Raw genomic sequence first — 12,480 nt, forward strand, 5'->3', positions numbered from 1 at the left:
ATGAGGTAACTTGCACCAATGACTCATGATGATCCTGAATCTCCCTTTGGGGATGAAACTTGGTCATAGTAAAGACTCATTATGTTGAGTTGCCACCTAGCATATAATTTGTCTTCCAGGAAGGTCTGCTCTAGCTCCTGGGTTAATTTAGCTCTGCCTGCCAAATCCAAATCTAGGAAAGGAGGTAAAATGATAAAGAGGGAGATACTGATGAATACAGAGAGAAAGGGAACTGAAGTGCAGTTATTGAAAAGAGCAAGAAAGACGTTCTTAAACAATGGGGAGATGTTTCACCTATAGCTAACTCTATTTTTCAAAATCCTCTTTCAAAAATCATAAGAAACTTTATCACACATTTATAATTAGACATGAGTATATCATAATGATACTCTGCATCTCCTTTTACCAGTCTCCCCTTCCTTATTGCCTTCTCACCAATTCTTCTCTGCTATTCTTTAAACATGCTAGGCTTGCCCCAGGCTTGGGAATTTATGCTTGTTATTGCTTCTGCCAAGACCCATCTTTTTCCACATACTATCATCATAGTCTCCCTTATTTACTCCAGATTACTTCTCAGACAATATTTTATCAGATGTTCCTCTTGACATTTTCCACCTAAAGTTTCTATCTCCCTTATTCTCCATACTCTCTCCCCAACAGAATCTACTAAAGTTATCTCTCTCTCGCTTGCTCTCTCCCTCCTTCCCTCCCTCCCTCCCTATCTCTCCCCTTACTTGTGATAACCATAGCATTTGACAATGGTGCCAGACTTCTAGTATACATTCAGTAAATATTTGTTACTTGAAAAACACGAATAAGTAATCTAATGCAACCTAGTCATGAAATACCCTAGAGAAAACTCTTCATATTAATTACTAACAAATGCTAAGAAAGAAAGTTTCACTTACTTGAGCAGCATCAATCTGGTTGGATAGCATCCAGGAACTATGACAATCTCTGCCAACACCCACTCAGAACCCCCTTTGCCCCATCCATCTGCTAAGTGTTTCTATTCGTGTATTTGCCTTGCGGCTTTGTTTTCAGTCCCATCTAAACTTTCTCTTGCCCAAAGCAAGAAGTAAAATCTCAGTACATATTAGGCCTTTTCCTATTCAGGACTTCATGTTATTTCTTTTCCTAGGCCTTCTGAACCACAACATCATCTCCTCAGTTGCGGTCCTCTAACCAGACCACCTGCCCTGTTCACCACATTGCTGAACTAAAACAGATTCTGATTTTCCATAGACTTAGTGAAGTACCTGCCTCAAATTGGAAATGTGCAAACTAAATTGTGCAGGGGTAGAAAAATTGTGGGAACACCTTTTTAAGCTGCTTTTAGTAGCTCTTTGGATAGTTTTTCTTATGACAATGAGCAGCATAAGATTGCATACATGCTCATTAAAGCTTAGAAAAATTAGCAAGAACTAAGTTTTTCAGAATTCAAAAAGGGAAACGTATACTTATTTATACAAAACCAAAATAAGCACTAATTATCATACTGAAATTATATTGGACATTCATTTCTATGATGGTTTTACATGGTGTATTTTATGAAAGTGGCTAATGAAGATTTTTGGTGTAATAGAAAATTCAATTCCTAGTGTACTAGAGTTTAGGAGCTATGGAACGACCATGATATTTATAGTAAAGACATATTCAAAATTCCCACCTCTTAACTTCTTCAGAATGATTTTTCTAACAGATGTTATTAATTTTGGAGGCAAGAAATAAAAATTCCTACCAGGTTGTTTTATATTTAGTTGTAGTTGGAATATTTTCATGACTAATCTCAGGTTGAGCATGGTACAGATAAAAGAGACATGAAATGAGAACAAGAATATAGTCACTTACTGTACACACACACAAAATTTCAACTTTCAGCTAGTTAACCTCACTGCTTTGAATCTCAATTTCTCTATGTAAACAATGAGGAGATTGAGTAATAATAGTTCTCAAGTGAGTGTTGTACAATATTCCTAGGGAGTATTTTGGAAATGTATAGTAGTATTGTGCCAATTTGGCAGGCATATGTCAGAGATATTAAGAGTTCTACAATGTACATGACAGTTTTGTACAATCTAGAATTGTCTCTTTCAAAATGCCAGTAGTGCCCCTCTGGGGAAACACAGAACAGGATAATTTTTTAAAATCATTTTGCAGCTCTGACATTCCAAGATCCTGTCATACTACCTCTTTTAGCCCTACTGATGTCCACATGTAAACTTCTTCTATTTGGAGCCAATTGAACACTTTTAAATTTTTTATTACAGTTGATAATTTCTATTTGATGGAAGTATGCACTGAATATGACAAAACAACATAAAATATGAAAGAAAGGGAAAATGGGCATATGCAGTTCCAAGGTTTCTATGTATTTTGTGAAGTGATAGAATATTAACTCTATGCAGACAAGTTAAAGAAATATACTGTAATCTTTAGGGTAAATACTAAAATAAAATAAAAATAAGAAACATATAACGCTACTAGGCCAAAAGAAAAAAATTAAATGAATTCCACTGAATAGTGGACAGGTAAAGGAGTATTAGAAAAAAACAACAGAAGGGACATTAGAAAATAAATAGAAAAATTGCAGACCTAAATCTAACCATAGCAAATAATATTATAAACATTGAAGGTAAATAAACATTCCAGCAAAAATGTGTTATCAATCAGAGATACACTAGAAATATTAAAAAAAAACACAAATTTATTGAAATATGATAGATGGCAAAAAGATATAAGTGTAAACAGTACACATAGGAAGGGAAGGGTCACAATATAGCATAAGATAAAATAAACTTCAATGAAAAACTGCTACCAAAGATAAAGTAGGGCATTTCACAACAGAAGTGGGGGGTTCCGTTTATCAGGAAAACATAACAAACATAAGCTTATGACCCTAATAACATGTTACAAAATAATGAAACAAATTTGACAGTGTGAAAGAGAAAGTTATACACATCCATAGTGACAGCTGGTGATGTGAACATTCTTCTTTCAGCAATCGAAGAACATGATAAAATAAATCTGCCAAAATGTACAAAATGTGAACAACTCTCTCCAATGATTTTGAGTTAGTTTATATTTGTAGAACTCTGTACCTTCCAATGACAGAGTGTACATTCTTCTCAAGTGCAGATAGACCAATGTCTGGATAAATGAAGATGAAGTCTAACATATTTAATAGGACTGAAATCATTCAGGGTATGTTCTCTAATCACAATTGAATGAAATTACAAATCAATAACAACAATATATCTCAAAAGAAGACAAACACTTGGGAATTCAGCAACTCACTTTTAAGTGATGAAAAGATAAAAGCATTAATCACAAGGAAAAATAAGAAATATTTTCAACTGAATAACAACATTGAAACTATAACATATATAAGTTTTGTAATATAGATGAAGTAGCATTTACAGGAATACTTATAGCCTTAAATTATCATAATAGAAAGAAATGCTTCACATCAAAAAAGCTAGAGAGAAAGGAGCAAAGATATCCTTTAATCTTCAATAAGTGAAAGGAAATAAATAATGAGTATAAAAAAAGACATCCATGAAACGGAAAGCAGAAAAACATTAGTGAACATAAAGAAAATTGAAATATGAAATATGAAACTTTGAGAAGTTCCACAAAGTGAAAAGCCAAGCCTTACACTAGTTAAGGAAATGAGAGAAATGCAAATAACCAATATCATAATTAAAAGGAGACGTCACTATAAGCCTTAAACACTTGAGAAAAATAATAAGAGAATGTTATTAACAATTTTATGATAAAACGTACAATTTAGATTAAATGACCTCAAACAATGAAAAATCCAATTTATCAAATAGAAAAATAAAACAGAAAATCTAAATTGAACAATGAACCTTAAGGAATTCGAATTTGATTTCACTTTTATCAACTGTTTAAAAAGAAAAAAAAATGAATCTTTAAGAAACTTCCTGGGTCCAGCATTGTGGCACAGTGAGTTAAGCTCCTTCCTGCAATGCTGGCATCCCATATGGGTGCCGCTTCAGTTTCTGTCCCCACTGCTGCTCCTCCTCCAATCCAGTTTCCTTCTAGTGCCCTGGGAAAGCAGTGGAAAACGGCCCAAGTGTTTGGGCCCCTGCCACTCATGTGCGAGACCCAGATGAAACTCTTTTTTGGGCCCCTGCCACCTACGTGGAAATTCCAGATGAAGATCCTTTCTCCTGGCTTCTGCCTCTCTCAACTCTGGCCCTTGTAGCCATTTAGGGGGTGAACCAGATGGAAGATTCTCTCTCTCTCTCTCTCTCTCTCTCTCTCTCTCTGTGTGTGTGTGTGTGTGTGTGTGTGTGTATGTGTGTCTTCTCTCTGTGTAACTCTTCCAAATAAATAAATCATTTTTAAAAAATATAAAAGTATCATAACCATTTATAATTTTCATCCTGGGAACATAGGATTTTTTTTTCAAAAACAAAACAACAACGACAACAACAAAAAGCCACAAGGATGGGAACTTGCCCAAATGGTTAAGATGCTGCTCAGGATGACTTGCATTCCATATCAGGTGTCTGGGTTTATGTCCCAGCTCTGCTTCCCATTCCAGCTTCCTGCAAGTTCAGACCCTTGGGAGGCAACAATTGATAGCTGTCATTCATGTGGCAGTCCCAGATTGAGTTTCCAACTTGTGATTTTGGTCTAACCCTGCTTGTTGCCAGCATTTGGGGAGTGAACAAGTCCAGGAATACCTTTCTTTGTCGATCTGTCTTTCTCTTTGTCTCTCTGAATCTCAAATAAGTAAATCAACAAATTTTTAAAAATCAATGTAATGTTCCATTTGTATTGAATAGAGGACAATTAGCATTTGGCAAAATTAAATATCCACTCATAATAAGAATCTTCTATAAACTGTGTATCGAAGGGGATGTTGTTATTGGGATAGCTTAATCTGGTCTTCACAGCAATGGATTTAGCCTTGTGAGGAAAATTGTAGCCCAGTCTTCACTTCAGTACTCCTCTCCAGCACCTGATGGTTGTGGTGACCAGACCTTAGGGGACCTGCTTCTAACTCCAACAAGAGTCTACAGCCATTCGCTGCTACCTGTCCTAGGTCAGGTCATGTCAAGGCTTTTGCCCACATTACCGGTGGAGGATTGCTGGAAAACATCCCCAGAGTCCTCCCTCTGAAATGTGGTGTGGATCTAGATGCCAGGACCTGGAGGATCCCTAGGATCTTCTCATGGTTACAGCAAGAAGGGCTGCTCTCTGAAGAAGAGATGGCCAGAAAATTTAACTGTGGGGTTGGGGCTACCCTCGTGATCAAAGGATCAGACAGAGCGGATTCTGAGGGACATTCAGCAGCACCAGGAAGAAGCCTGGGTGATTGGCAGTGTGGTCTCTTGTCCTGAAAGTTCCCCTCGTGTGAAAGTCAACAATCTGGCTGAAGGCATGCAAATGAATGGCTCAGTACTGGAAAACAGCTTCCTGAAAAATCATTGCTCCGTCCAACACAGAAAGGCAAGAGTGGCTGTCTTAATATCCAGAACAGGTTCAAACTTCCAGGCACTCAGACAGTACTCAGGATCCAAATAGCTCCTCACACATTGTTGTTGTCATTTCCAATAAAGCTGTGGTTGCGGGCTTAGAGAAAGCAGAAAGAGCTGGTATTCCAACCAGAGTAATTAATTGTAAATTATATAAAATCATGTAGAATTTGACAATGCAGTTGACAAAGTCCTTGAAGAGTTCTCCACAGACATAGTCTGTCTTGCAGGATTCATGAGAATTCTCTCTTGTCCCTTTATTAGAAAATGGAATGGGAAAATGTTCAACATCCACCCATCCTTACTCCCTTCTTTCAAGGGTGCGAATGCCCATGAGCAGGCTCTGGAAGCTGGAGTCACAGTCACCGGCTGCACCGTGCACTTTGTATCTGAAGATGTAGATGCCAGACAAATTATTTTACAAGAAGCTGTTCCCGTGAAAAGGGGTGACACTGTTGCAACTTTGTCTGAAAGAGTAAAATTAGCAGAACATAAAGTATTTCTGCAGCCCTCCACCTCATGGCCTGTGGAGCTGTATGGCTTGGAGAAAATGGCAAGATCTGTTGGGTTAAAGAGGAATAAAGCCTAATTCCAGAGTGGAGCTATTTTGAAAGAATTGTGACTTTGCTTGGTAGTGGTTTGCTGTTTTGTTTTGTTTTATTGTGGATTTGGCCCAAAAGGCTGGGAAAGCAGTGGAATGGCCCAGATACTTGGCTCCGGGCTTCGGCCTACACCAGCCCTAGCTGTTGCAGTCATTTGGGGAGTGAACTAGCAGATGGAACATCTCTCTTTGTCCCTCCCCGTCCTTCTCTCTGCTACTCTGCTTTTCAAATAAATAAATACATCTTTAAAAAAAACTTTAACAGTCCTATAAAAGGCACAAAACCTTGCAGTCATAGGTGTCTGGCACAGTGGTTAAGTCACTGCTTAAGACACCTGTATCACATATTAGAGTGCATGGTTTGGTCCCAGCTCCTCTTCATATCCAGCTTACTGCTATTTTAACCCTTGGAGGCATCAGGTAATACTGCAAGTACTTGGGTTGCTGCCACACAGCTTGCAGACTCTGAGTTCTGGGCTCCTAACTCCATTCTGAACCAGTCCTGGATTTTGCAGATATTTGGGGAGTGAATCAGAAGATGGAAGGTTGGCCGGCACCACAGATCAATAGGCTAATCCTCCACTTAGTGGCGCCGGCACACCGGGTTCTAGTCCGGTCGGGGCGCCGGATTCTGTCCCGGTTGCCCCTCTTCCAGGCCAGCTCTCTGCTGTGGCCCGGGAAGGCAGTGGAGGATGGCCCAAGTGCTTGGGCCCTGCTCCCGCATGGGAGACCAGGAGAACCACCTGGCTCCTGCCTTCGGATCAGCGCGGTGCACCGGCCGCAGCGCGCCAGCTGTGGAGGCCATTGGAGGGTGAACCAAAGGTAAAGGAAGACCTTTCTCTCTGTCTCTCTCTCTCACTATCCACTCCGCCTGTCAAAAAAAAAAAATATGGAAGGTTAGTCTTTCTCTCTCTCTCAAGTAAAATTTAAAAATTAAATAAATGATGTTTAAAAACCTACAGCCAACATTTTATTTCAAAGGGAAATATTGAATATTTCTCTCCTTCAAACAAGGGAAGATTTCTCAACTTTATTGTATATATTTAGAGCATTTCTGAATGTATGTCAAGAAAAAAAAGAAAAGAACAGCATAAACATGATTGAGGAAGAAGCAACAGAATTTTTGGTTTTGGATCTTATGAAGGTATATGTAGAAAATCACAAGAAAACTACAAGTAAAATTAGTAGAACTGATTTATGTCTTTGAACAAGGTAGCATGATACAAGGTTAACATATAAAACCAGCCATATTTTCATAGAAAGAAATTGGAAAATAAAAGTAAAGCAATACAATTTACAATAGCAAAAATAGTCATCAAATTCCTAGAAATAAATCTAATGACAGATGTTCGAGGCCTCTAAACTGAAAACCACAAACCATTGCTACAACCTAAATAGTTGTAAACAACTGTGTTCATGAATTGTAAGACAATATTTCCCAAATGTCAATTATGTTCAAATTTATCTATAAATTCAACGGAGTTTAAACATAGTTGTAACATCTTTTTGTAGAAACTCACAATGTGATTCTCCAAATATGAGTCAAATTTAAGGGATCTAGAAAAGCAAAAGCATGTAGAAAAATGACCATGAATTTGGAGAAATGCAGAACTTAATGGGTATCACAAAATTCTATTTTTCAAAGCAATATGGAACTGGCTTATGTATTAAAAGAATAAAGTCTACCAAAAAATCCACACATTTACAATAATTATTTACATTTTATGAGTCATTAAAACAATCCAACATTGAAATAACTGTCTTTAAAAAATGGCTGTAGATTCCATAGCCTTGGCAACTCATGGCAAGAGCCTAGGGTGATTACTGAGGCCATAAACAAGAGTGTCAATTTGTTAAGTCAACAACAGGAGTCACTGTGCACTTACTCCTCATATAGGATCTCTGTCCTTAATGTGCTGTACATTGTGATTTAATGCAATAACTAGTACTGAAACAGTTATTTTTCACTTTATGTTTCTGTGTGGGAGCAAACTGTTGAAATCATTACTTAATATATGCTAAACTGATCTTCTGTATATAAAGAGAATTGAAAATGAATCTTGATGTGAATGGAAGGGGGAAGGGAGTAGGAAAGGAGATTGTTGTGGGTGGGAGGGACGTTATGGGGGGGGGAGCCATTGTAATCCATAAGCTGTACTTTGGAAATTTATATTCATTAAATAAAAGTTTTTAAAAAATGCCTGTAGAGGCCAGTGCTGCAGCTCACTTGGCTAATCCTCTGCCTGCGGCACCGGCAATCCGGGTTCTAGTCCCGGTTGTGGCGCCAGATTTTGTCCTGGTTGCTCCTCTTCCAGTCCAGCTCTCTGCTGTGGCCCAGTAGGGCAGTGGAGGATGGCCCAAGTGCTTGGGCCCTTCACCCGAATGGGAGACAAGGAGGAAACAAGTGGCTCCTGGCTTTGGCTCGGCGCAGCGTGCTGGCCGTAGCAGCCCTTTTGGGGATGAACCAATGGAAAAGGAAGACCTTTCTCTTTGTCTCTCTCTCTCACTGTCTAACTCTGCCTGTCAAAAAAATAAATAAATAAATAAATAGATAAATAAAGGGTGTAAAAAGACTTTTTCAAACATTTAACTCTGGTTAATAACATGTATGCTCAAGCATTTCTTAATGAAGTGAACTGATACCTACTACTCATTTCAAAATGCATTAAAGAAAGTGATATAAACTGATAGGTAGAATGATAGATATGTGATAAAACAGGTGTTGTAAACTATTAATTCTAAAATTTACGTAATGTATATATTGGTGTTTATTGGTAACTTTTTGAATACCTCAAATATTTCATTATAAAGTGTTGGTAATAACAAAATAAGCAGAAAAAGGATATAGGTGAATATATTTATAATGAGAAGAAATTGTCTGCAAGACATATTAGGTGAAAAAAATCAAGGCAGAGATCGGTGTGTATAGTATACTTCCTTTTGTGGATTATATTTGTGTGGTTGTGTCTATATATGTACATATGTGGTATCAATATGTATATATTTTTTCTTGTATCTAATTCATATTTTAATGAATTAACATGATGCACTCCAATTGCAATCATTTTGGTGCAAATTATATTTCTATTTTTATAGATGAATAATAGTATTTTACATCTAAATATACATATATACATGAATACACACATCTTATTTTTTATCTATTCATATAATGATGTCACCTTAGTTGATTGCATATTTTGGCTATTGTGATCAGTACTGGTATAAACATGATGTGAAGGTATCTCTTTGATACAATGTGTTCGTGTCTTTGGGAGTATATATGCAGTAGTGTGATTGCTGGTTCATACAAGTGTATTTCTAATTTTTAAAGAAATATCCATATTGTTTTCCACAGTGACTGCACTACTTTACCTTCCAATCAACCGTGCATAAGTGTTCCCCTAGCTCCACATCTTCACCAGCATTTGTCACCCTTTGTGTTTTGGATTATAGGCATTCTGAGAAGGGTGGAATGATATCTCTTTGTAATTTTGATTTAATGCATAATATTTTTAATGAGTAGGCAAGAGGATTTATGATGATTGCGTTATGGCTGCTTTAGTGTGTGGGTATTGGGATTAGAGGGAGATGAACTTTTCATTGTATAGCATTCTGTATAAAATCTTACCATATTAATGTACTACTTTATCAAATAATATGTAAAAGCTAAAAATAAGTCAACTATTAAAATGTAAACCAATTCAGACATCTCTTTCTCATCCCTATTTAATGAGTGAGCAATGGACACAGCTTACTAAGAGACAAAAGAACTTGGAATTCAATTGCCCTATGCTACACATTTGGGCAGACAAGTAATCAATTTCAGGAAGAGCAGTATACACACACACACCTGTATGGATTTTTAGACAAGTTATTTAAATTCTCTGAGCTTTTGTTGCTAATCTGTATTATAGAGATAATGATATAAGACTGCAATTTTTAATTTCATGGCGTATGCAGATACATGGGTGGAAGAAGGTCTCCTCAAAGGTCTTAACTCTCATAATAATAAACCCCAAGTAGAGTGGTGAAAGAAATTGACTAAACATCATTAGACTTGCTGAGTTTCAATGTTACAAAGTGTCTCTCTTCAAAAGAGACATCATATGAGCTCAAATGCTTGGGAAATCATTGATAAACTGTCAGAATTCATTTATGTACTTGAGGAAAGAAATGCTGCATGCTACACAAGCTGATAAGGAGGCATCAGCTCATTTTTAATTCATCCCTGATGTCTGAATGCCTGGGAATTTTTTTTCAGGTGAATCCAAGTCCTATACTGACTTCCCTGCCCTTTACCCATTCATTAATGCCAGAAGTTATATAATAAATTATACAAATAAATTCACTAAGCTATTAATTTTTCTGGCACTTAAGGATTACTCTTTATATAGCTAGAAAAAATTATTTATGCAAACACTACTTTTCTTAGATTCTTCATTTGATGAGGCTTATTTAAATATTGGAAAGCTATAGTGACATGACATAGCCATAATGGTATATTAAAAATGCATATATGCAGCTGGTCCAGAGTTAGTTTTACAAATTTTCACATCTGATTCTGTACAAAAAAGAAAAAAAAGATCATTATTAGGTAGGAGAAGGCTAATAGCCTTTCTATGGTTCCATTATTCCAATATATGGAGTTACTCCTGGATGTGTGTTCTATTAGATCAGCATTTGATAAATTCAGCAAATGCTGAAAGTCTTCAAAGAGATCATGGAAAATGTGCATTATGGAAAATCTATGCATTGACTTTAAAATATTTTACACCAAAACAAACTTATTTGCTAATTCCAGTTTTCATACACTTTTTAAAGTACTCTCATATTTATTGAGAGCCTAACTATTGTGCCCTGTGCTATCATAGCCACAGTAATGGTAATGCTGTAAAACAATTGGGCTCTAGTTTTTGTAGTTTTCATTCTTATTGGGGAGGATAGATAATAAATAAGTAAATAGATATACAGTAAGATAGCTTTCTTTCTCATTTTCATTTATTAATTTTCATATTTGAAAGGTAGACAGTAAGAGATCTTTCATCCACTGGTTCTCTCCACAAATGCCAACAACAGCCATAGCTAGGCCAGGCTGAAGCCAAGACCTTGGAACATGATCTGGGTCTCTTTTGTGATTAGCAGGGATCAACATATTTGAGCTATTACCTGCTGCTTGGCAGGGTGCATATTAGCAGGAAGCTGAATCAAAAGCAGAGGAGCCAGGACCACAAATAGGCACTCTGTTGTGCAATGTAGATATCTTAAATGGTATCTTTACTGTGTCAACCTCCTGCCCCTAGGATAATTTTAGATAGAATTAACCACTAAGAAGACAATGAAAGAGGATGGTGTGATAATGACTTAAAGTGAGGGCAGAGCATCTCTCTCTAGATTGGACAGGGAAAGCCACTCTGAGGGGGTGACGCATGAGCTAAGACTTCAGTGATGAGAAAGAGTAAGCTATATGTGAATCTGGAGGAAGACAACAAGTTAATGAACACCAATGACAAATAACAACAAGGACTGATTTTTAAATATTCATGTACTCATTCAAATGACAACTTCTGGGCTCCAACTTCAACTATTAAGGTTCACTAGGTCCAAATTGCTCACTCACATCTGCACTTTAGCAAGCCTCTCACCCACCCAGGATATTTCTGATTCTGACAACCTAATGATTCACATTTTGAGAAACATGGACTTTGGGACTCAGTAGGTGGAAATATATTTTCATGATGAACCCCAATATAGGTTGGGGAATTGAGAGTTTTGGGCCTAGAAAAAGGAACCCTATAATTGTGTAACTCTAGAGGCATGGGTGACAATAGAATAAGTGTCCAGGTGGAATCTAGTAGGTTTGTCAATCAAAGCTGGTGGATGATGCAAGTAGATAGATCAGCTTATGCAGACCACAGGTCTAGTCAGACAAGTTCGCAATAAGCGGAAATCATTGAAATCTCTAAGAGTTACGGGCTGTTCTGAAGACAGACTGCCTTCTTCCTTACTTTATATTTCTTACTGTGAGGGTGGGGACTTGAGCTCCCAGGTGTTGATTAACAAAAAGAAGGCTTCAGAATTCTGCATATGTACTCTAACTAAGGGAAAAGTGGGTTAAGATGTTAAGTTTTACCTCTCCCATTGCTGCATTTCTCTGTTAAAAGAATCTAAATATTGTTCACTGAGAGAAACTTGGTTAGGAAGGAGATGTAATCCACTTTTTGTTTCCAACCCAGATGATGATAATGAGCTTCACCGCATTCTAATTACAGATTTCTGCCTGGAGGAACATCTTTGCTTTTCCAATTAAAATAATTTAATATGCTATTGCTTATCCTTTGTTCCTTTTCTCTGAGTTCATCCAATTAC

General features: G+C 37.1%; 1 pseudogene; it reads left to right on the plus strand.

Moving 5' to 3' along the window:
• LOC103352056 (trifunctional purine biosynthetic protein adenosine-3 pseudogene) lies at positions 1-6,092 on the plus strand (annotated as a pseudogene).
• Positions 6,093-12,480: the final 6,388 nt, after the last annotated feature.

The sequence above is a fragment of the Oryctolagus cuniculus genome, chromosome X (assembly GCF_051225735.1).
Source record: "Oryctolagus cuniculus isolate XC-2025 breed Fujian yellow rabbit chromosome X, ASM5122573v1, whole genome shotgun sequence".
NCBI lineage: Eukaryota > Metazoa > Chordata > Mammalia > Lagomorpha > Leporidae > Oryctolagus > Oryctolagus cuniculus.